This window comes from Dioscorea cayenensis, unplaced genomic scaffold, assembly GCF_009730915.1.
Source record: "Dioscorea cayenensis subsp. rotundata cultivar TDr96_F1 unplaced genomic scaffold, TDr96_F1_v2_PseudoChromosome.rev07_lg8_w22 25.fasta BLBR01001300.1, whole genome shotgun sequence".
NCBI classification, from domain to species: Eukaryota; Viridiplantae; Streptophyta; class Magnoliopsida; order Dioscoreales; family Dioscoreaceae; genus Dioscorea; species Dioscorea cayenensis.
In genome coordinates this window covers 16,700-24,605 of record NW_024087691.1, presented here as the reverse complement: position 1 = coordinate 24,605, position 7,906 = coordinate 16,700, and the positions used below count along the sequence as shown (strand labels likewise).

The 7,906-nt window shown below is 41.8% G+C and overlaps 1 pseudogene; it reads right to left on the bottom strand.

The window, feature by feature from the left end:
* Positions 1 to 111: 111 nt before the first annotated feature.
* LOC120256130 lies at positions 112 to 2,159 on the bottom strand (annotated as a pseudogene).
* Between the last annotated feature and the right edge of the window lie 5,747 nt (positions 2,160 to 7,906).

The following is a 7,906-nucleotide window of genomic DNA, read 5'->3' as shown; positions in this document are numbered from 1 at the left end:
TTGTGCTTTCGGAAGACTGTAGAGATGCGCTGCAGGACTCTGCAAACCCTTGCATGCCAGAGAGACCCAGACCAAAGACTAACCACCATGGTGGATTTTCAGGAGTGGTACCTGAATCCACGAGCTGCTGCATATACCACGCCACATGCTACCACTTCACTCTTTGAATCTAACACAGAGAGTGGGTCCATAAAACTATAATATGAAACAAGCATCAAGTGGAGATAAATGAACAAATAATTTCAACAACGAAAAGGTGCCTCGCTAGCAAGAAAAGATATAAATGAGATACTAACTTCCCATTACTATGAGTAGAACATAAACTGAAGATTTTTCACATAAAACAGTAAACAGATCACGGATAACCAAAGCATGTTTATTGCAGAAAGCTAATTTACTGAAGGACCTTAAAACCACCGAACAAAGGTTGACTGCAAGAGAGATGATCCAACAGTTACAAAAAGATAAAAAAAAAAGAGGAAAAGCCAGATCACTCATTTGCTCCTCTATTTACTTTACTGTGCATGAGATAAGCATCAGGCTGGATATAAAAGTGGGCTAACTTTACATAAAGGAGGAAGATATTCACTGCCTCCCGATATATCATAAGACCACTACAAATGGTAGACAAAGAAAAGCAAAATGTAAAAAAAAAAAAAAAAAAAATTTTAACCAAATTAAAATGATCAATGGTTACAAGTAGATTATGATGTTTACTTTTCATTCAAGCATATTAAAGATTTATTTGAAATGATTATTAAGTAGCATAAGAATACATATATTGAAAGCAGAATATTGTCATGATACCAATATCGTGAACTGGAAGAACTAAACAACAATATCTGAACATCACAACCACCTCAAGAAAAGATAAAAGAAAAGTCATCCAACACCCTCAATTCACCCAAAATACCTATCAAGGTCCAGCAACTATTTCCGTGCTGGCTTATAAGGCATAGAATAAAATTAAAATAAACAATGGACAACTGCAAGCCTGCTACCAACAATAAGAACACTTAAAAAATTTAGCTGTTGAAATATTGAAGAGAAAGATATCAATAATCAACTAGCAAAACACGGAACAATAGTATCAATGTTAATTAGAAGCTATGATATAACACACTGAATGATACATTACCCGTCATTGGCTAAGTTCCAGCTTCCTGTCTCAACTCTGTCGGGGTTCCAAGTGTTGCAAGGTAGTTGATATGAACTATGAGGATGTTCAACATGGCAGATGAAACCCATCCCTTACAAATGTCGCTCTGTTCTTGACTGTATCATTCTTCAACCCAGAGTACTTCTGTTATCAAGAAAATCAAAGAAGGATGACAGCTTAATAAGAAAAGACCGCATTGGTGACACACAATCGTGAAACAAGCAATTATCCCAATTACAGAATTCATACTGCAAAATTTGGAACAGAAACATGCGAACAGTGGTAAAGTAAAACAAGTCAAAAAATCTTTGCAGTCTAATCAATGCTAAAAGCAAATCATACTACTTGGGAAAGAACATAAACTCAACAAGTGTATAAAATCAACCTTATAACATATCAACCTTTAGAGAAGACATCTAAATATTCAAGTGGCAAATTCTCCCTGCGGATCTCCATCCTATGGAACACGATGATAACTTCTGCTTGCCTTCCTAGGACTCTTCCAACTTCGAAGCTAACCACACACAGCTTGCGGCAACCTCTGCAACAACAAAGCTTATCTACCAATCAATCCAAATCCCAAATCCTATGAACATAAATACCAAGAAAAAAAAAAAAAGATGACATTTTTTACCTTAACACTGAAACGGGCAAACGATTTCGCAATAAAATCGATGAAAGAGCACCGCCCAGTTGCCATCACAGCTTGAGGCCTTATCATTGTCAAGAAACCAATCAAAGGAGGAAAAAGATAAAATTTGAAGACAATATCCATTCTCAATCAACCAAAGAATCCAAGAAACACAAAGAATAATTAAAAAAAAAAAAGATACAATCTGAGAAGAATTCCGCCTCCTGGATGAGATCGCACCCATAGATCCTCACAAAGCGTGGTCTCGTGGCCTCATCATCGCCATCCTTCCGCGACGGCGAGTTCTTCAACTGCTCATCCGTGAGGTAAAACGTATCGATCGCAGTGTAGATCATCCCAATCGGCCAAGGCAAAACGAGACAATCTCTCTTCCGAAAATAAAAAATAAAAAATAAAAAACAAAAACAAAAACACCAACCACAAGAAACCCAACCCACTAAAACCAAAGATTTTGATGCTGAGAAGCCATTAGAGGATGATTTCTAGGGTTTGAGGGAGAAATGGAACGAATTAGGGTTAGGTTTTGTGATTTTCTCGAATAAAGAACGAAGGTGAAGGATTTGGAAGTGATTTTAGTATGTATATAATAAAATTAGGGAATTATCAAGTTATTGGGCCCAAAGTATTACGAGAGCTGATTGATATGGCTCAAAACAATGGATTTGGGCCAACCTTTTGTGGATACGACCCTGTAAAATAATAAAATTATATAACTAACACCACCACTTCCTCATAATAAGTTAACTTCCCTACCCCACCGCTCACTTCAAATGCAGTCCACGCGAATCCTACTAGTCTGAAATTCATGGAAGGAAAGTCACCAAATCACATCACGTTTCAACCTTTTCATGTCACGGCTTCGATGTAAAACTGGCAAGGGAGTTACATCACATCTTGTCGTTTCCTCATTATCACAATTCAAATATATAAATCTGCTTCTAACGTAAAACTAAATTCCTTTTAAGACGGGTCGACATTTACCACTTCGACTGTTACCGCTTAAGAAAACGACGCCGCATTAAATTATTACGCCTGCTTCAATCCATCGTGATCTTCTTCGCTTTTAAGTCCCACCAATGTTTACATCGATTAATAGTCGCTTATGAGGTGTTGTCGAACCTTTTAATGTCTTCCTCGACAATGACATATATTTCTCCTCTTTCGCCTGGGACGGAGGGAAAAATACCGCCCACCACATCACCGCCTAGTCTAACCTCTATGCATACAACCGCAAAGCAGACTTTTTGTTTCGTCTTTTCCGATCGATTGTTCTCTTTTACATCTTCTTACTTCTTCTTCTTCATCGCCTCGCTTTTTGTCTTTTCAGCTCTCATTCGCTCAGTAATGATTTCCGCTTTTCGGACGATATATTGCTTGAGAGCTTTCGTGGTATGACAGTAGATTCAACGGGAGGAAGAGCTAAGAATGCTCACTACCGACTCGAACCGGGTGTTAATGAGATACGAGCGACGGGTCCGGGTTTCTCTCGCTGCTGTCTTCATCACACTTTACGGATATAAAACCATCGAGTAGAAAACGATGTCGACTTCCAAATGGATGCCACGTCCACTCCATCTTCAAATGCGTCAGACATCTGGTCAGTTTACGTAAAAATGCTACTGGATCCTAAATGAAACGAGGTTTACTCGCTGTGTTCTTTCTTTTTAATTATTCATTGGTTCTGGGGTCGCTATTGCTTAAATACGTCTGGCCACCTGCTAACATATCAGACTAGTCCTTTTACGTTATTAAGAATGTTTAAGTATTTAATTTAACGCTTAATTATTGTCATTATCGCTTAAACATTATATTCTCCGCTTAACATATTGATCTTTTCATTCGATCAAGTGTCAAGTGAATTGCATTCGCGAGCGCTCCCATTCATCCCTACGCACTCCCTCGACTTCGGTGATGTCTTCTTCCCGATCATTCTCAAGTGCTCGCCGGATACTGGTCAACGTCAATTTTATTGCCTTTCCAACATTTCGTGGATGTACTGGAATCACGCAATCGTGCCGAATTTTCGACTTCAAATTCACAAAGAACTAAAACATCTAGCGATCGCGGAATGCTACCGATGGTCAAGCCGTCACGCCTTCATGCATCAAAAGAGTATAACAAAACATTTCTTAATCAAGACAATCAACCCGTCACACACTTCCAGTGGTGGCATAGGTTCTAAGGCCACATCCAAAAAGCCCAAAACGGGTTAACAGCACGAGTGAGCCCGTAAGCTCACACCGCCCCTTGTGCTGCGCTTACTCCATTCGTAAGGACATGTTAGGGAACATGTGGTGTCCACATACCATACAAGGTGTTTGGTTGGGGAAAGAGCATGCCCAAAGCGGGTTCTCGACTCAAGTACCGAAGCATTCCGCCATGACCGGTTGCTTGCATACGGATAAGGCGGCCGAGGACAAATCCCGCAAAGGTCATGATCTGGAGAGATTTTTACGATCGCTTTAAACGGCATTCTTTCTTTCGCTGCGGTATCGGTGGGATTCAAGAGGGCTTTGCAAAGCCGCCGCCGACGGTACCCACCTCGAAATATCGCAGACACTAATGCCACCACAAGGAAAGACTGGTGAATAACTGGTCGACGTCAGCCTTCTAGATACCGACAACGAGATCACGCCAATTGGACTTGTCTATATTCAAGTTACGATGCCTTGGAGTGACGAGGCTGGAGGATTATCATGAGATACTCACTGCCCGGACAGTCCAAGTGGCCTCAGCGAGCGCATCATGAGAGTCTCCCTTCTTCGGCCACGCTGCATCGGCCTCGACATCTGGAGGCCACCTACGGTAAAAGCCAACGCCGACTCTGGGAAGGCAATCGAGGAGGAGTGCGGTCCACACACACACACACACACACGCCTCCAAGAATACAAGTTGGCATCCACGCTAAAGATTTCGGCGATACCGCGAATCGAACCGGCAGCCATATCACCCGAAGCTCATCACCGGGTTGATTAATAACTGATACGCACATATCAGGTCGACCTTATCGTGCTCGGAGGTGATCGCTGTAGATGTATTCGTAACGTCAGCGGAGTCGCTTTCAACGCTTGGATCAAGGAAGCTCGTCATTTACCGCACTGACAAAATGGTCGACTCCATAAGGTCTCCGGGCGAATGTCGATTTACACTTAACATTTAGTATTACCCTTTAAACATTCTCAATCTTTTGTTTAATTACACTTTTTCCGACTTTTTAAATATTAATCATTTCGCTTATTTAATTACAATAATGTTTAAACATGTCGACGAATTATTTAACCATCACATCGCCTTTGTTTAACCTTATTTGCTGTGTTCAAGCTCGATGCGCATGTTATGTAACCCAAGCGTGAGCAAGCGACCAAACTGGGAGACCTACTTTACGCCTGCACATACATCTCAGTTAGAGATCATCGTTGAGATAGCAAACGAAATCTCGCGTTGGTCGCTGTGTCGACGATCGCTACGGCCGATCGACCAATGCAAACGAACTCCGCGGATCTCCATCGAACTCCTGTTCATGTCGAAGCTGGCAAGTTTATGGTATCCCTCGCAAACATGCTCTAGCAAAGAATACGCATGCGGACACCAACGTGCACATCGACGTTTATTAGCGGGTACTTCACCGCCGATAATTACAAACCGGCATACAAGGAAGCTATATTCCCATACTCGATCGACGACAGGGCCTTCAGACGGAATCGCGGAGCTTCGCTTACGACCACCGTGACTAGAAGGCGTACGTGGCCTAGACGAAAGAGGATCGAGTCGCAGCGCTTGATGTCCGCATGAGTTACATCGCAGCCTGAGCCGCCAAGGATCCGTCACAATCGACGATCTCAGTAATGAAACCTGCCGATCAGGCATTGTTAATAAACCGAGCGATGATGCGAAACATTGTGTATTTACAACGAATCGAATGTATTTACACGGAGACATTGTTATTTTTAAACCGATACAACGTAATCTGAATATTTCAACCCGATGTTTAAACTATATACGGTATATTTAAACAATGAAAACGAAATGTACACAACTACAACGTAAATTAAACAATGAAATGAAAACTCGAATGAAATTTTAACTCCGCCTTTACAATTGAAAAACAAACAAAAATTTACATTGAGATATACAAGTCATGTTCTTCGAAAAACAAAAACAACGAATTGAATTGTGTATTGATGGGCAACTTTCCATATTTAGTTAAACAATGAGTGCATTTATTTAAACAGGAGAAAGTGTTATTTTTAAACGGTGCACACAGTAATTTGAAATATTTAAAACCGATGTTTAAACGATATATACTATATTTAAACAACGAAAGTGAAATGTACACAATTACAACGTAAAATTAAACAATGAAATAAAACCGAATGGAATTTAACCTGCTTTACAATTCAAAACAAACAAAAATTACATTAAGATATACAAGTCATGTTCTTCGAACACGAAAACAATGAATTGAATTTGTCCGGATTTACATTTGAAAACAAAATCGATGATCGGAGTATACAAGACATGTTATTCAAAAAGCATTTAACCCGCCGTGACGTACCCTTCGTCACGGACGCCTGCCGCTCCTCCCTAAGTATCGGGGTAACATACCGTAATCTCGAGGTAAGGGAACGCCCTGCTTCGCTGTAGTCGTAACTCTCACCCCACGCATCGCTCGACAAAACCGCATACGACGTGATTTCATGCAATCGACGCCTTGTTTTTGGCGCTGGGTTTCAGTGGTCGCTACATCAGCTGGCATTTTGTCTGCCGACTCGCCTAACTCCATATCGACACAAAGGTCGAATAGATTCACTGTCGAGATATGCAAGTCGAGATTAGAATACCGATTTAAATACCAAATGTGATATTAATCGGACATAATTAAAGAACTTACCATGTCCAACGCGCGTCCTTATCGCATTCCCCGATACTGAAGAATAACGCTCGTATTCTTGTTTATCATCGTCCGAGACGACGACATGGAAGTGGTCATTCATGATTATCGGGAGGATGACAATTTGAACTTCACGCGAAGTCTAGCGACAGATCCCCGATCATAGCCATAATTGCTGTCATGTGTGTCGTCCCCGCTGACATAAACAAATAAGAAGCGGTCTCGATGATGGAGGCGCTGCTTCAGTAAGGATACGGGTCTTCGTCGGCGACTTTTGTATTATGCATACGAAAGCGCCCATCACATCATCGTCGACCATCTCCTTCCCCTGCAAATGGTATAACCCGTCAGCAGGTCGAGGCCGAGGCGTCATTCTTCCACACATGACAAAGGTCTCGAGGTTAAACGATAATGTATATTAGAAGACCATATCGTAGAATATTTAAATGATATTATCAATTGTTACATGATATTATATATAATTAAACTAGAAGGCTAAAAACTTAAATGATAACATAATGGTATTAAACACTATTAGGTAATAGTTAAACACTATAAGAAACCCTTTAAACAATATCATAAAAACGTTACACTTACTCAGTCCCATAGAGCAGCTGAGGAAGATCCTCATCAACTCCTCGCCGTATTTGTTAAGACGACTCGAGGCCAACCCATTTCTTCTTCTTGGAATAAAAAGCTTTCCGAGCCGCTCCCGTCCAATTTTTCGATTGGCCTCGATCATCTCTCTCGCTCGCTCGGTCGGGGTCTTCATCAAAGCATCTTCCCTTCGACGCGGGACGATGGCGACAGAGATCAACCGCAGACACATCCTTACATTGTTGTTCTTGTCGTGGGATTGCGTCCGGCTCGACGCGGGGACGACGCGGCGACAAGATCAACCCGCAGACACTTCCTTACATGGTTCTTGTTGTGGTGGGATTGCTGTCCCGCTGGTCATGCAGTCGTCGGCCACTACCACGCAGAACGATTCGACGATCTTCTCAACCGCGGGCCATGACAACAAAGCATCATCGGGAGACACACCCTTAACTCGTTCTCGACCTTCGTGGATTGTGTCCATCTTTGATGCCGCAATCTCTGCACTGGCTCCACCGGCTCGACTTGATTTCATCGAGAAGAGAGTCAACGACCTTCTCAATCACGCAAGAACGGGCCACATCATCTACGATGTCCTCCACCGTCA